Consider the following 13413-nt stretch of genomic DNA (forward strand, 5'->3'; position numbering starts at 1 on the left):
GGAGTCCTCCTCAACTAAGCGAGGAAACAGGGTCTTCCTGCGGCCAGTCTGCAGGTCTAACAGGTAGATGTGCTCCTCACACCTTCAGAGCGGCATGAGCAGCCAGGCTGGGGCCCTAAGGACTCGCTGTCTGCAAGGTGCAGGGCTCTCCGCAGTAGCCAGCCCCTCAGTGGTGGGAGTGCTGCACAGCTGCTTCGAGCTGCTCTGCTGGAGGAAGCCAGTGGCTAGCTGCATGTACTACACTCAGCTCTGAGACCGGAAGCTGCTGCGGGTCTGAAGGTAGCACAGCCCACATCTGCACAACCTGTTAGTCATCTCCAGCACCACCACAAAGACACAGCCTGGTGGCTGTCGGTTTGAGTATTCCTGCTCAGTCCAGGTTTGAATAACAAAGAAGGGTATCTTCATGCTGTAAGCTAACGGACCAAAAATTAAAGTATTATCCTTCTCTATATTTAGTCCCCAACTCAAAACTTAATCAGAGGATAAAATTCGGTCTCCCCCCTCCCCCGCATCATGCAGCTTCAAAACCAGAAGGAAAAAGATGCCGAGAAAGGGGGCAACAAAACTGTCAAGCATCATCTCTTTCTCTTGTGTTTGCTAGGTTACATCTTAAGTAATTTCCTTGTTGCAATAATACAAAGACAGATAAAGAAAAAAACTTAACCTTTCCCACCACAGATGATAATAGGCTAATATGTACTCTTGACAATTTTCTGGGATGCTTCTGTTGTACACAAAAATACCAATACATATGATATGGAATTATCACTAAAATGGGATTTTACTGCGTCCCTCTCTTGAAATCTGTAAGAATAACAACGTACTGAGGTTATCTCCCAGTTTAGAAACAGGATAATTTCTTTATATCTACCTAGTGTTCTGCAGTGCAGATAGATCATAACATAGCCTGGCCATGTATTGCATGTAGATAGATCATAACATAGCCTGGCCATGCATTGCATGTAGATATATCATAACATAGCATGCATGTAGATATAGCATAACATAGCCTGATCATGCATTGCACAAAGAACCGTTACAGAGCTGAAGGCATTTTCTCAATACCTACAGTATGCTCTTTTTATAAAATACAGTACAGAAATGTATAGCATGGTCCACTCTTCAGAGAGTGCCAAACATAGCCGGGGAAATAAGCCTGCCCCACGCAGACAACGCAAATGTGCAAGACAGTGCTCCAGAGTTCTCCAGACCTGAGGCAAGCGCTGCCAGCCTTCTTTCTGCACAAAGACAGACTGCAGAGAGCTCAGAGAGGTCCCCTCTGGGCAAGCATCCCAGGAGCGCTCTCTAGTTTGGGGGGAGGGACCAGGACAGCACAGAAGTCAGTCTGTGGAGGAGGCAACAGGAACAAGACCTAGAATGGGCTCGAGCACACTAACGAGGGGAATGTGTTTGGGGATGATGAAGGAGCGATGGTACAGGGCTGGTGTCAACATGTGTGTACGCTCTCCAAGTCCCTGGGTTTCCAAGCACTATCCTCTCACATGACCCTCAGTTCCACACAACACCTTAAAGACAGAAAGGAAGCCAGGTTTAGCTGCCCACAGCATCACACTGACAATGATGTAACACGTGATTTCGGCAGCACACGCTTGGGAATACCCTCCAGGTCTTTCATCCCCATCTTTCCTGTGGCTCACTCTAGTCACTGCTGAACAGCATGCAGTGTGAACACATGTGCACACTCACACATACTACTGTGAGCAATCATTCACGCTGTCCCTGTCCATTGAAAAAATAACAGGAATATCATGGGGAAAGCAATGCTGAAGCTTGGATGGATACAATTTAACCAAAACACTAGATCCTTTGCTTTCCTTTTTCTTTCTGGTTTGTTTTTGAGACAGAGTCTCATGTAGACAGCCCAGGTTGGCCTCAAACTTGTTAGGTAGCTGAAGCTGGCCTTGAACTTCTGATCCTTCTGCCTCCACCTCCCCAGTGCTGGGATTACAGGCATGTGTCAGCACACACAGCTAAGTCCTTCTGATAGCAAAAACTCTATGAAAATGTTGGTGTGGGCGGTCACCCCAGTGTTGAGCCTCCCCTCGATGCTGCAATTATGTTTATAACATGTCCGAATTCATTTAGCTTCGTATTCAATAATGTGCTTTAAACTCGATCATATTTTTGGCAAGTATACTTTGAGAGCTCAGTGTATATGCTGAGAGCACATTATGCCGACACTAACAGGGATGTCTCTGTGAGGAGTTCCACAAACAGAACAAACGTGTGTGAAGTACTGTGCGTGATCTCTCAAAGACAGAGATCCACAGAGACTTCTAGGAGTCTCTCTTTTTTTTTTTTAACCTGACCATTCCAAAGTTGGTTTTGAGCATATTTTAAACATTTAAAACAAATTCACTTCCAGGATGCTAAGCTGAACACCAAGTTTGAAAGTCCAACTGCAGAAAACAAGGACAATGAGTTGAGTTTAAGTTGAGTCCAATTGATGTTGCTTCTATTTAGTGATAGAATTTAAAAAAAAAAAACAAAAACAAAAACCACGACTGCCCTTGACCTCTGCAGCAGGGTCAATCACAAAGATGGAGATCCAAGACCTCGTATCAGGGTGATATGGTCCTTAGGCCTCCCATGGTCCCATGGGCCGTAACTGAGGTCACTCCTTTCCTGGTGACTCCACACTCTCTCTTCACCAACGTCCTATTACCCCTAACAGAGGTGGGAAGAAGACTCTGCTAGTGTCCTTACACATTGAGACTAGATTTGGGAAGCTATACTAAACTTACTTAACATCAAAATTCATAAATTATTATCCAGTCAGTGTACAATATTCTAGCACCTTAAAATGTGCAATATAATTATGGTTATTTTGAGATCACGGTCCCCTTGTTCTGACTCAGGGGGATTTGGCTGCCTTCCTAGTACCAGGGACAGAACTAGGCTTGGCCAAAGGCAATAAAAGCAAGTATGTGATGGAAATGGCCTGCCCAGACATGTGGGGGCCTGTTCCCACTTGGAGCTAGCTCCGAGTACATTTGGCACTGCGTGACAACGGTCTGCTTCTTGAATCATGACAAATCAAGATTGTGGATGCAAGGCCAGGAGGGAAATGAAAAAAAATTATCTGAGAACCTAGAGACCTGGCTTTTGTCTGACTTCATTCACTAGGGCATTAGGTTGCTGAGGACAAGTCACATGGCTTGATTCCTCACTAGAAAATGTGGGTTCAAAATGGCTAACTCCCTAACAGTGAGAATGAGGGAAGGTCTGATTTTATGAGGAAAGAACCCATGAGGAGAAAGAAGCTTGGTGAGAGAAGCTCACATCGGCAGGGCATCAGGGTCACTGGCCTGTCACCCACAACCCGGAAAGCAGCAGAACCCTTATGCTCAGAACTGGTCACAACAAAGTAGTGGGCCAGTTGTGCAAGGTCCTAAAATGTCTCTTTTTTCGAGACATAAATACAGAAAATTCCTAGCCAACAACTAGGTGAGATTGCCTACCAAAATCCCCTAGGAAACAGGGTCCACCCCAGTGAGTCCCATGAAGTGAACTCCTGCATCGGCACTTTAAGAACTCCCAGTGACGAATCTGTATCCACGTGATGTGCAGGCTGATCCTCTCGTAAACACCTGGGAAAAGTTGCACCTACAACCCCAAGTTCCACTTCAAAGAGATGGTCAGACTATTTTTGTTTCAGATTGTTCATGATAACACTATCGGTGATAGCACAAATGTGAGAGCTGAGAAAGTTACTAAATAACCAGAACACACAAACCCCAAACAGCACATGAAAAGGCCCATCAGTCACTGGGTGTTAGAGAAGGCAAATCCAAGCCCTGGTGAGATACCACTAAATATTAATGGCTAAAATAAAACAAGGAAACAGCAGATGGACAAACAGCAAGCACCGGGCGGGGGGAGGGGAGAATGTGAGGAGATGGGCAATGTTGACTGGGGCTAAGAACAATGTAGCTGCTGTGGAAGATAGGCGGGTAGTCCCTCAGCACGTAAAACACAGAATTATCATGGGACCTGGAAATTTCCCTCCTACATAACCCAAAGAATTGAAAACGAGTGTTTGAACAGAAACGCGTACATATATGTTCACAGCAACACTAGGCACTGTAGCTAAGCAGTAGAAACAACAGGAGTCCATTAATTAATATCAACCAACGAATAAATAAACAAAATACAGCACAGTCACACGATGGACTCATCCATAAGAGAATACAGTGCATGATGTTGGAGGTGGCAACATGAATGAACTTGGACTATTTTATTCTAAGTAAAAGAAACCAGACACAAAGGGCTACACTGTTGCCTGATTCCATCTATGTGAAGTACTGAAACTAGGCAAATCCACAGCAAGAAAAAGCAGACTCATGGTTACTCGGGGCTGGAAATAAGAGGGACGGGGAAGTGGCTGTTGAATGAACACAGGGTTCCCTTCTGTAGTGACGAAATGCTTGGGAAGCAGATAATGATAACAGCCGAATGTGCTGACCGACACTGTGCAGTACCTTTGAAATTGCTCAAGCGGCATGCAAGGTGTGCTTTGCCATACTATAAAAAACACAGAAGTTTCCATGCATTGTGCAGAATGTTTAAGTTGATCCCTTAAGTATCCCTGGGCTGAGGTTAGAGCTGGACTCTACCCAGCTGGCTTCGTGCAGATGTGGATCAACCTCCTGTTGTATTGCTTTTGACCAACCCAGTGAGCCATCTCCCGAGCCCATAATAATACGACTTTTATTGTAAAATCATTATCAAATACTTCAGAATATAAACTGAAACATTTTTAGAAGAGGTACCTCTTGACACTCTGGAGCTTAGCCTGGAAAGATAAAGAGAATAAATAACAAGGAACCTAAAACCACAAGGCAAGAGGACTCCAGCAGCACACCCTGCCAGCACTAGAGGCTGAGGCCACAGTAGCCGGGGGAAGCCCACCCTGACCAAAGCTGGGGCTGGGGCCCTGGTGCTTCAGAATCTTCAGTAAAAGGCCCCGATTTTTACAAAGTTGGCAATTTATTCAATATGTTTCAAATGCCACGGGCCAAACAAAATACATCTTTAGAGCAGATGTAGCCCACAGGCGCCAGTTGTTAAGTTCTGGTTTACAGAACAAGAGTATTTACCCTGGGATGGGGGGGAGGGTGGTGGGGGGGAGCGACTTTGAAAGGCTATGGTAGTCACTTCGAATATCAGAAAGGAAAAAAATGGGTAAGTAGGAGGTTGGGGAAGGGGGCTGCTTCCCTCCAGGAGGAGGGCACACCCAGACACAGTCTATGGGGTGTGTTTTCTAACTAGAGAGCAGGTATCCAACAGAGGACAGAGGATGTAATGGCTGCCGCCCTTGAGGCGGTCCAGCGAAGTCTAACAACCAGGATTCCCGATCTGAGCCAAAAGTTGGATGACACCAAGTGCTCTCGACTGTGTTTACGAATCAGAAATTTGGAAAATTTAAAAACTAGATGTCTGGTCTCCCTCCCAGAACCAACACGGCTCGACAGTACCTCAGCGGCCTGCTAGCACTCAGGCTCTGACAGAGGAAATCTCCAAGATCCTGCCCGACGGTTTCACTGCCCTGCTGTGGCAGGTAAAGGAGGCAGAAAGAACCGAGGAAGGGAAGAATGAATTCCTGGAGTTCGCGACGGGTGCTGAGCTAAGGGTTTCTTACATTATCTCACTGTGGTCTTCACAGCTCACGGACGTCTCCAGCCTTGGTATGCTGGGACACAGTGACGTCATCTACAAAGTTTATGCTTGAGAACCACATGATCATGTTTTTTTTAAACAATCTCAAAAGCATATGTTTTAACTAAGCTTTGACTTTGTTAGACCACAGTAACAGCTATACTTGGCTGCACGCAGCCATGTGCACCGCACAGATTAAACACACCTGATAACGAGATCAGCCAGACCAGAGGTAAAGTCTGACCCTGGTTCCTGGAGGGATATCTAAGATGGGGAGTTTAAGGATGGCCCAGGATCTCTGCCACCATGATCTTTTACAAAGGTCTTTTGGACCTCGTAGCTCATACAGGTTCACCAGAACTATGTTCTTCTTCCTACCCATTCAAACAACATGTCACCAGCGCCTTAATGTGCCAGTGTGCCGGGTGGATTACCAGGACGGTCCCCAGCCTCTGTATCTGAGGAGGAAGCGTAGAAGCAATGGCATCTCACTTGGGGGGAGGGGGAGCTCCAAGAAGAGGGGCTCCCACCCAGCTGTGTCACAGCGGAAGGGCTTCTGGGTATGCCTGTGTTGAACTGAGGCCCCAGCGGACAAGAGATGAAGGGCTCCAGGCTGGGGAGGAAACAGTGGTCAGAGGGATCTTAACACATTAGGGAACCACAAGCAGACCCGAGTGCCAGGGCGCAGGGTTTCACGAGAGAAGTGATAAGGGGAGAGACAGCCAGGAAGACAGGGCAGAGCTGGGGCACCTCGCGTGCTATGCCGAGTCTTCGTCACTTTTCTCAAACAAACGGGAAGCGTGCATGTAAGGCTCATCCCAAGAGAACGACATATCCAGATTATGGTAGAACATACCAGCTAGCCAAGCCGTACTAGAGGCAGGAAAACCCACACGGGGACTGCTGTGGCGGTAAGTCAGCTCGGTGGTGACACTCCACTCATAGGCAGTAACAGGGCAGATGCTCGACGGCAGCGATGACGTACATTCATTCATTTGTTCATCCGCTGAGGAATGCTGTCGTCTTACAGTCCTTTTTATCAGCAGGTCCTCTGCTCAGGCTAGACATACAGGACAGCCAAAAGCAAGCACCATGGAGCCCGTTCTATTGGTCTGCTTCTAAATAACAGATGTCCGGAAAAGTCATTTCAAAAGTATTAAATGATACACAAGAAGTTCACTGGTTGATTGTGCGATGAATAATGAAGTGAGGATCTGGCTTCTCCACCAACAGTTCTCCGAGGATCCTCAAGCATCAGGACCACATAATCAGGTAGTCGGTACTCTTCAGAATTGGGTTCCTAACATCCATCATCTAAGAGGGTTATATGCTCTTGTCCTGTTTCACTCACAGAAAGTAAGAAGAACCTGCCTGCATCCTAAACTCATCATTCCTCAGGCAGAAATAACTGCTTTTAAGTGGCGTGGAAATTAAACCAATAAATTCAAAAATTACCGAAAGCTTCTGAAATGTGGCCTTGCACTGAATCAAATGGAAATTTTTCTGGTTGTACCAGGGACAATAACTAGGAGTTAAGAGGACAAGTTTACCCAGAAACTGATCTAGAACAAGCAACCAGAAAGCCGGGGTTCTGAGGCAGGCAGAGGTGTCCGAAAGCTGCCCCCATCTCTGAGGATTCCACCCAGTGTCCATCACGATTGACGGGTGGGTCCGGGATGCCCTCACAGTCCCTGTTGTCCAAGGGCAGCCAAGCATTCTCATTCCTTCACTCCACCCCAGCGTCCGAGCCGCCGGCCCGCTGTGAAGCAGCTGAGGCTGCCAGGCTGCCGCGGCAGGTGGAGCTGCCGCTCCCTTAGAAGCGACTGCTATTTTTGTGACCTCTCGGATGACTCCTCTGACCTTTCATCATTCCAGAATCAAAGCGGCCAGCCAGAGGAAAAATGCAGTAGGTGAAACTGCCTTCGTCATGTCCATTTCTCTCCTGGAGCACTGCTCTTACCACACCGGCTCAAATCACTGCCATTGGTCCAAAATCCCAGAGAACACACCCACATTGGTGAGTCACCTTTCCTGGATACAGTCATTGCTTAACTCAAGGTATCTCTGCTCCAAATGCTCAAAGACATACATACAAGATTTGTTCAATATTTTAGGTATCTTCTAACTAACTTCACGGAAGAAAACAAAACCCTCAAAGCCACAGTGGGACCTCAGCCTGTGCACAGGTGCCCTCCAGGTGAATGCTTGGTATCAGGGGACAGCCAGCCACATCCTCCCAGCACGAGTGGAGACCTAAGCAATGGCTGACTGGCTTCTCCCTGGTTCTGGGAAGACTAAGCTATCCATCCTCCACCACCACCACCTCCTCCTTCTCCCACCCATGAGTGGGGATAAGTTAAGTTATAATGTCCAAATATGGGGATCAGTTCCCAGGGGGGAGATGAGCGGGCAAAGCTAAGCCAGGCCTCACACCAGGCACCTGACCTTCCGATAATAGTTCTCATCCAGTGCTTTCAACGGTGATAATGGTAACCGTGGAGAATAATAACCCTGAACCCCATGTAAGTGACCTGTTTTGTCTGAGCTGCTTGCCTGACTCTCTCAGAGCACAGTATGAGTCATCCATTTGGCTATGTGAAAAATAGACATTTAGAATAAAGGCAAAGTAGACTTAACAGACAATATTCTTAGAGGCAACCCTCTGGGCTGCTCAAGGGAGTCGTGAATGCAATTCATTTTCTTGCCTGGGATTCACATGTTCATGGCTTTTCAGACATGAAAAAGCAAGATGTTCTGGGCAGTTTTTCAAATGGATCAAATTTTTATGGACCTTAAGACCCTAACTCTGACTATACAAAAACTCTTTTTTTTTTTTTTTAAGACAGAGTTTCTCTGTGTAGCCCTGGCTGTCCTGGAACTTGCTCTGTAGACCAGACTGGCCTCGAATTCACAGAGATCCACCTGCCTCTGCCTCCCGGGTGCTAGGATTAAAGGCCTGCACCACCACACCCAGCTCGACAAAAACTCCTAATTACTTATACAAATATACCCAAAGAACAGGATAAATCTGAAACTCACAGGCAACCAAAGCAAACACGTTTTAGTAGGCATCATACTTCAGCTAAATCATTCACCGGAGCTGGCTTGAAAATACCTCCTGGATTCCCCGGCTGCTCTCAAGGGGGAGAGCAGATGAACAGAGCCATGACAGTGCCTAGCGAGCTGGAGAGAAGCACGACAAATATGTAGTTGGTCTGCCTCAGACAGGTCAGAAACTGAAGCTGAGCATGGAGTGAGAGACAGCAGTGCAAACATGCTCCTGCCGCCACCGAGGGAGCAGTAAATATCCAGGGAGGCGTCCGCTGAGGGCAGTGTTGCTGAGAGCATGCGCCTGTGAGCTGATCCCACCCTGCCCATCTGGGGGATACACAGACCTCCTTCCACCACTTGGGACCTCTAAGGTGCCCTGTGTGCTAAGAGACAAAGGGCTGTGTGAACCCCAGGCCCTCTCTCTGAGCATATTCCTTGCATCTCATCCCTCCCGTGAGGCTAGGTGTGGCAGAATATTTGTGTAACTAATGCAAAGATGTGTTGCATTTGTGCAATTATGTCAAGATGTGTTGCTGTTTTACCTTGCCTGCTTAAGGCACCTGATTGGTCTGATAAAAAGCTGAACGGCCCATAGCAAGGGAGGAGGTATAGGTGGAACTTCCGGGCGGGGAGAGTAAGTAGGAATTTAGATTCAAGAGGGAAAAAGAAAAAGAGATGCCAGAAGACACCAGGGAGACACCAGGGGCCAGACAGACAGACACGGAGGAAGCAGGAAAGTAAGACATACACAATGAAAGACAGGTAAAAAGGCCCGAGGCAAAACATAGATGAATAGAAACAGGTTAAATTAAGTCAAAAGAGCTAAGTTAAAAGGGACAAGCCTCGGCTAATGCCAGGCATTCATAATTAATAATAAGTCTCCATGTCTTTATTGGGGAGCTGGTCCAGCTGCAGCAAGGGTCAGCTGTTCTCTTGGTGCTCCTGACTCGAGGGTCAGGCATTTTGTGGTTCTTCTAGACACTGGGCCGTCTCTCCCTTGCCCTCTTCTCATACTCCCTTCACCTGAGCTATGGTTTATAATGACGACAGGCCCCAAACCACAAGAGCCAGAGAACACACAAGGGACCCAGTGACTTTACTCTTCTCTCCAGGTCTGTGACCAGTACCCCAGTGATGAAAAATTGGTAATCCAAGTAAACTCTCCAACATGGAGATTTGTTTTCCTGGGCCTCTCTCCCTCTCTCCCCCTCCCTCTCTCTCTCTCCCTCCCTCCTGGGCTCTCCTCCTCTCTCCCCCTCTCTCTCCCCTCTCCCTTTGCATACCTCTATTACCACCCCTTTAGGAGTAGGAAAGGGGTCTGTCAGAAATGCAGCTCCTGGAAAAGGGGGGTTAGAAAATGGGGTGTCCATTAGATCCAGAAGACAGCAGTGATTAGAGATTAGCAGGACCACAGCCAAGAGTTCAAAACCATGCAGTGATCCACTGAGAGCATGCTGCCGTCAGACCTGCCTCTGCTGTCCCCACACCGATTTTCAGAGGGCAAGCCTCAAAGAAACCGTTTTTTATCACACAGTCCCAATCTAAGAAGCCCGAATAAGGGGGAATTGCACCACAACTCACTTCCTATAGATTTAATGATTGCCTGTTCAGTCCACTGCTGCTTAGACAAAGGCATAGTCTCAAGAACCTACCAAAACTGTAAGTCCCCCCAACAGTATTTACCACTGCACCCCTAACTCCAACACAGAGTAGGTCCTCAGTAACTCTCTACTCATGATTCATTCCAACTCACTTGTGTTCATTCAAAATAACACGTTCCATCACTCTACCTCTTCCACACTAGTTTTGAAACACATGATCAATCACTAAGATCATTGTAGGGTCTCACAGAAAAACATCCACACAGGTAAATATTCTAAATTCCAGTGATGGCAGTGTTTTGTATCATACATGATTTGCTCCAAAGAATTCAGGAGCATCTATAAGAAATTAAGATGAACACACACACCTCCAACCATCACTCAATGACCACGTGTCTCGAGGTAAAAGACAAAAGGATACTCAACTCCACAGGTCTGTCGGTCTCAATCTCAGTACAGTAGGAACATGGCATGTAGAGCTAAGTGGATTCCTAATGACCAGATGCATCTATTCTTCATACAAGTAGACCCCTAAATGCAAACTAGTTATTTACTGGTGCTCAAATAAATCGCAATGTGCTTTAACTCTGGAGGCCAAACCGGCTGTGCTGGCCTCAAGAAGACAGAGTGGGTTGGCTGCCAAGGTGAGCCCTTCCCGTGGGGTGTTTAAGGCAACTGAATCTATCAGCTTTCTACACCCTGTAAGGGACTTAGAAACACTGTCATTCAGTAAGCTGCAAGCCCTCTAGCAAGCACAGCCCGGTGCATTGCACAAAACGAGGTCCCAGTGGATAAGGAGAACTTTCCAAAGGCAGGCATTACTCATCTGCTCACACCGACAGTCTGTGAAAGCAACTTGATGTAGATAGTACTGCTTTTGGCACAGGGTCAGGTTTCGGGGCATCGTCTTCCAATCACTTTCCTAGTTTTTCTAAGAGGAATCAAAACAATATCCATGAGGTGATTGTTCCAGAAAGTCCACTAGGAATTTTGGGGGGCTTTTTTTTTCCTAATTAGTTACAACACTTTATTTCAAGATCTCTATTAAATATATTAAGCACATTTAACCTTAGCGAAAATAAATCCACCTAATCAGATGACAGAAAGAACAGCTCATTAGCAGAGTGTGGGTAAATATTTTCTCTACTCCTTCTAAGCACTGCTTACAGTACACTTGAGCTCCGTGCAGTCTTATCATACCACATCGTCAGCCTTATGTGCTAAACATGAGCCTAAAAATGTTTCTGAGCAAGTAACACAACTGAGTCTGTCCTCTGCTGAGCTCTGAGAGACCGCCTCTCATGGTCTGGCCAATTTAAGCCAACTGCATGTTTTTATCAACAAGGCGACTCTAATGTCTCTAATGACCTGGCTTATTAGACGTTTTGGGTGAACAACATTAGAGCCTTCTCCTGTTCTTTCCTTTTTTTAGAATGCCATATATCTCAACTACATCAACTCCAAGAGGTATGTGTATTAATAGCATTAAGAATATGGAATATTTTATGCTAGGCTTCTTTGATGCTCTGCGAATTTTAGGATCATATTAAGCAATAAAGTCACTTCAGAGACAAGCGTCAAAGAATAAGGCAGAGGGGTGCTGGCCGTGCCCTCCAATGAGCTGTGCTCATCTCCACATTCTTCTCATACCTCTTAAGGGCAGTTACCGCAAGAGAACAATTTGCTGAGAGCTCAAAGCTTTCTGACTAAGAGGTTACTGGGATGACAATTATTTTAGAAAAAAAAAAAAAACACTAGAAGCTTCTTAGCTATCCAGTCTCATGGAGATCATGAAATAAAATACAGCACATTCAAATAATAGAATTGTATGCATTAATTTAAAATGTCACTTTACAGTTATGTAGCTTGGTCTGTTTGTGGGGCCCCTAGCAGTGGGAGCAGGACCTGTCCCCGGCACATGAGATGGCTTCTTGGGACCTATTCCCTGCAGTGGGATGCCTCACCCAGCCTTGATGCAGGGGGGAGGAGCTTGGTCCTGCCTCAACTTGATATGCCATGCTTTGTTGACTCCCATGGGAGGCCCGCCCCTTTCTGAGGAGTGGATGAGGGGGTGGAAAGGAGGTGGAGAAGGAAACGGAGGAGGAGAGGTAGGGGAAACTGTTGTTGGTATGTAAAATAAATAAATTTAAAAAAAAGAAAAATTAAATAAAATGTCACTTTTCACTGGATCCGTGGAGGCACATGCCTGTAGCCCCAGCACTCAGGAGGCTGAGGCAGGAAAATCAACGTGAGTTCAAGGCCAATCTTGGCTTTAAGATTTTTATCAGAAAACAAGGTTGTTGTTGTGTTTTTTTTTTAAATGTCATTTCAACAAATTTTTAAAGACTTGGAGAAATATTTGTTATATAATATTAAATGACAAAAAAAATGAAAAACCATATCCAAAGTCTAGCAGTGTCTAATAAATATGGATTTTTTTAGATTAACTAAAATATATATTTACTAATATTTAAATGATAGGAGAAATCTATATATTAAGTAAATGCTTATATATAAATGATTAATGAAAAAAAAGACATTTAAGAGGAAAAATATCAGATCAGTAATATTCATCTCTTAGTGAACTGGATTATAGTGCATTATTTTCTGGATTTTTTTTTTCTTAATCTGTATATTCCACACTTTACAGTTTATATATCTACCTCTGATGCAGCTGGGAGGTAAAAGAAACATAAAAACAAAATGCAAAAGCAGCCATCGGAGTTAAATTACATCTTAACTAGGATTTCCAAAGAGTGAGAACCCAGAGGCCTGAGCGCCTGAAGGCCCCACCAGCGACAGAAGAAGCAAGGCCTCCCGCAGAAGGTCACAGGCGCTCCCTCGTGTAGGGTCAAACTGGAATTCCGGGGCTGGGAGCACTCACAGCCACCCTGGAAAAGCACATATGTGCTTCACGGATCCGGCCTCAGTGAGACTCCCTAAGTTCTGATGACACATTAACCCTAAGGAGAAAAGAATCACTGCTTTAATTTCACTCAGAGGAAAAGATTGAATAAACAGTCAGCCCCAATTTTTCACCAGATTTTTGGTTTGGTTTGGTTTAATATTCGCCTTTTAT

At 45.7% G+C, this 13413-nt stretch overlaps 1 protein-coding gene across 5 annotated transcripts in view; it reads right to left on the minus strand.

Annotated features, from left to right (window-relative positions):
* Nucleotides 1-13413, minus strand: part of Ankrd44 (ankyrin repeat domain 44) — a 260633-nt gene that overhangs the window by 168014 nt on the left and 79206 nt on the right. Inside the window, exon 1 of one of the 5 annotated variants that reach the window (XM_052749465.1) lies at nucleotides 6539-7587. The exons of the other annotated variants lie outside the window; for them this stretch is intronic. The gene's annotated coding sequence lies outside the window, so the exon portion shown is untranslated. Of the gene's footprint in view, nucleotides 1-6538; nucleotides 7588-13413 lie in introns of those variants that run through there. 5 annotated transcript variants of the gene reach the window in all.

The sequence above is a fragment of the Peromyscus californicus genome, unplaced genomic scaffold, assembly GCF_007827085.1.
Source record: "Peromyscus californicus insignis strain IS unplaced genomic scaffold, ASM782708v3 Scaffold_21__1_contigs__length_65335640, whole genome shotgun sequence".
Classification (NCBI taxonomy): domain Eukaryota; kingdom Metazoa; phylum Chordata; class Mammalia; order Rodentia; family Cricetidae; genus Peromyscus; species Peromyscus californicus.